The sequence below is a fragment of the Habropoda laboriosa genome, unplaced genomic scaffold (assembly GCF_001263275.1).
Source record: "Habropoda laboriosa isolate 0110345459 unplaced genomic scaffold, ASM126327v1 scaffold128, whole genome shotgun sequence".
Lineage (NCBI taxonomy): Eukaryota > Metazoa > Arthropoda > Insecta > Hymenoptera > Apidae > Habropoda > Habropoda laboriosa.
In genome coordinates this window covers 1,779,497-1,784,007 of record NW_017100281.1, presented here as the reverse complement: position 1 = coordinate 1,784,007, position 4,511 = coordinate 1,779,497, and positions in this window count along the sequence as shown.

The following is a 4,511-nucleotide window of genomic DNA, read 5'->3' as shown; positions in this document are numbered from 1 at the left end:
GAAAAAAAAAATTATAAAGCATAATACTATAATCCTATGCTTAAAATGTATTTTCTTGTGGCCGCCTGACAGCAACCTGTAAATCTGGCGTGACAGGGAACGTGTTAATAAATAAAAGTTGTTCAAATTATATCGTGTTTTATGTCATTTTCATCAGAAAAATCTCATCAACATGTTAAGAAAAGTTTCGGGATAAAAAAACGTAAAATTAAAGAAATTATATTTTCTATTATGATTTTTCGATCTGTTAAGTCTCGCAAAGGAAACCGCATGGTGTAATGTTACACGCTTGACTGACTGTGAGTGAGATAACATGGGCGCAGCAATGACGCAGACCTAGGCGTAGGACCATCTATACTGTCACTTGTAGAATCCAAACTTACTGACTCTTGTGGAGATTTTACTGTATACATATTCTATTCTTTTCTGGTGAAACATTGTTTCTCAATGGGCCTTTAAGCATGACATACTTCGTTTGTTATTATTTTAACCACAGTATACGGGAATTGAAAATATCGAGGTGGTTTTATAGTTATAACACCAGTGTATATACGCATAAATAAATGCACATGTCTTTTTAACTGAATACGGTGGAATATCTCAGAAGGAACTGAAGCTATCGAGAAAATGTTTCTACAAAAGGACCATCTATACTGTCACTTGTAGAATCCAAACTTACTGACTCTTGTGGAGAATTTACTGTATACATATTCTATTCTTTTCTGGAGAAACATTGTTTCTCAATGGGCCTTTAAGCATGACATACTTCGTTTGTTATTATTTTAACCACAGTATACGAGAATTGAAAATATCGAGGTGGTTTTATAGTTATAACACCAGTGTATATACGCATAAATAAATGCACATGTCTTTTTTAACTGAATACGGTGGAATATCTCAGAAGGAACTGAAGCTATCGAGAAAATGTTTCTACAAAGGTTGTTTAGTATGTGGGTGACATAATGTGGTAAAAATAATTTTTCATGGGGTGATTTCAAGATCAAATTTTTTTTTTTTAATGGAACTGAATCGCTATATTTTTCTATTCTTAGCAGTATAGCATTTGTTAAGACGAATTGAACGAGATGCCACATTAAGTAATTTCGTTTTATATAAAGTTATAAAATCGTGGAGAATTTGTATTAGTAGCACAGTCAAGTAGGGTTTAGCTGGCTGAAAGTTTGCTACACATATTGACCTGACTCCCCGATTCTTCGCTATTTTACGATTTTTCATAAAACGAAATAACTTCGTGTGGCACATCGTTGAATTTACCTCTAAAAAAAAAAAAAAAATGGCGTTCTCTTAAAAACGAAACTTGACTATAAATCTCTCTCGCACTACTTCACCTGAGAAAAAACTATTTATACCACATTATGTCTACCATCATTCCAAGCAAATTTTGTAAGAACATTTTTCGATGACTTCAGTTCCACCTGAAATATTCCACCACATCCATTAAAAAAAAAACACTCTTTATATTAACCGTTCGAAAAACATGGCCGATTGCACGACTCACTCTACATAGTTGACTAAACAAACGAAGTAGTTAGAAATGTGAATCTCATTTATTTCTTTATCGTTGCTTTAGAAAATAGCACTTCTCTGTTCATCAATACTAGATACATTTCTCTGTCTATCGCTTTCAGAATTGCTCACAGTACCTTTCAGAATTTACTACTTCTCCATATTGTAGTCTCACAGCGTACGTGTCCCTACTCGTTCTAACATACATACATGCAACATTCCCCTCTGTCGAAGTAAATTCAGTTTTGTGTAAGTTGGACCAGCTTGCTAGTGGCTTCTAATAAACTCCCCTATATCTTTAACGAGAACTATCGATGCAGTATTAAATCTTAACAGCGTTACGATCGTTGTTTGAGCGAGATCAAACGTACTACCTTGTTAACTGAATTCGCTAACTGATTCTTTCTTCTCCTTTTTTTCTTCTTCTTTCTTTTTCCTCTTTCCATTAACCACATCTTCAAATTTACTTCCCCCCTCCGTCTAGGATAGAGGGTCCTCCACCACTTTTTCGTCGATTTTTCTCTATTTTTCCACTCGATTGTTCTTTTCCTCTCGAATTGTTTTCTCTTCATCTTCACTCCTACCGGTTTCTTTCCTCTTACCATGCTGAACGTTAATCACCCAGCAAAGAAGATCGATCAGCGATTAATGAGAAACGTCGACGGGCAAGAGGTGGAAATTTACACGGTTCTCTCTGCCGCGGCAGTGAAAGAGACAGGATTTCTTCTTCTTCTTTCTGAATTGCTCGATCCCGAATCCTTGGCACATTTCGAATCCATCGCGAGGCAGCTGCTAATGGGGTGTTAGAAGTCGATGTGTAGAGAGGATTAGCGCGGTACTCAATCGGCTTCTGTAATTCGCGTTAATCTTTCGAAATATCGGTGATCGAGTTGTCGATAAAGCAGTTCACTAGATTATGAAGATATCATCGTGGAAATAGTTTCACGCTGAAAAATTTGTATTAACCGACAGCAAAATTTACCGAATGATAAAAAAGATTTTAATTTAATTTTACCTTTTTTCTTTCGTTCATTTTCATATTAATTCGATATATCGTAAATTTGGTAACAATTTATGATAGTATTAAGTCGTGTTGAAAGTTCCCGCGGTTTTAGGCCGTTCATTTTGAAAGAAACATAACTCCATTGAAATTGATAATTTCCACAATGTTCAATGAACATTGTGTGAAAATCGTTTCGAATTAAAAATGTTTAATTTCAATAGAATTATGTCTTTTCAAAATGAACTGCTTAAAATCGTAGGAATTTCCAGAATGGCCTAATATATCAGTGACCAGTCAAAAAGAGGAATGTGCTACGAATGAGAAAGGAACGTGTAGGAAAAGCTTGCGTTGTTTCATGTACACAAACCGTCTATAAAATTTTCTATTCTGTCCAGGGAAAGTTAATTAAAATTTTGTCTCTCGTTATTTAATCTACAATATATTTATTCGTTTCTATTAATTTTTTACACGTCAAACTCTGTACACCTTACACATTTTGTAAATAATTTGTGAAGATCGTACTACGCGTATTATTTAATAAAAGTAATTATCGTAACTCGTTTTTTAATCTAAAATTACTGTGCTGTGCGTTCCAGCGCAATAATAAATGTGCCATGTGGTATACTACTTTTGATAAAGCAAATGGAAAATATTAGTACATTCCCAATGCTATGCAAGTCTGAAGAATTGCTTATTTCCTTTTTAATTAATCGTCCAGCCTACACTTTTAATTCATTAAAATTCGCTTTTGAACTAAATTGTAACCTTTTCACCTTTCTTTAAAGACTGTTTATAAACAGAGATTAAGCTTCCACTTGCAGCAGTACACAAATATTTCACTAAAAAATAATTGCAAGGAACATTTGCAAATGACTAAATGTCATAGTAGATAAAGAAAACGTTAACTCTGCTTATGGGAATATTTTAGTTTAAAGAATTACCTACATAGAGGTTTGAAGTAATGAAATACAGTAAATATAAGTTCACATCGTGTCATGAAATCTTAGAAATACATTCTTATAAGAGTCAACGCGATTCGTTCCAGTTTTCCCTTCATTTATCCCGGAAAAGTTAATCAGCCGCCTGAAGCGCGATAACATATTTGCGGAGCAATAAACGTATTGTCATAGTAAACGTGCGTCTAACTGTGTTTTCAAATTTTCCGATGAATTGTTACTTGTGCACGATCAAATCATCGGACTACATACATTGCCTTTGCTTGAAAACGCGTAGAGCACACTGCCATTATCGTGTGTATCAAAAGCTACTAAACTGTTCAATCTATAAGCATTAGGTCCTCGTAAAATTTATTGCTATTAGGATACGGTTTAACGTGAATAAACAAAGTCATATTCAAACGTGAAATGGTATTTACGTATGTGTGTGTGTAGGGATATAACAACGTGTCAGGTTCCATAAAATTGATGAACCAGTGCGATAGCAATTTGGGTTAAGTTCGAAACTAAGCACAAAACGAGTTTCGTCGTAAATTTCTAAAAAAAGTAATTATCGTTGATTTTATTATTTTCGTACGTGTAAGTTGCGTTACGAATAATTGAATTTTAATCGTTCGCCTAATTTTTCATCGTTAAAATTCATCTCGATTTATTTGGTTGCGAAATGGCAGTTTCCCACATAACCGTCAAATTTCCAGCATTTTAATCTAGTCGTTTAACCGACGAGAATAAGACGATTTAGATTTCCTTACGAACCTCTATTAAAGACGAACAGCCTAGCAACGATTCTGGGGGGAAACTTACCAAAGGTATCTCTTACTTCCGCCACCAAGGATTCTATGGACGACTCTCTCACTAACGATCGATCCGGAATTCACACCGCTATCGAGATCCAGGTGATTTTGTCGCCCGATTCTCTCTTGTCTTGAATGGCTTCCTGAGTGGAAGACAAAGGCCTGCATTTCCTTAGATCCGCGCTGAATGACGCCCAAAGGCATTCGGAGACACGTCGATCCAAGGCGTTT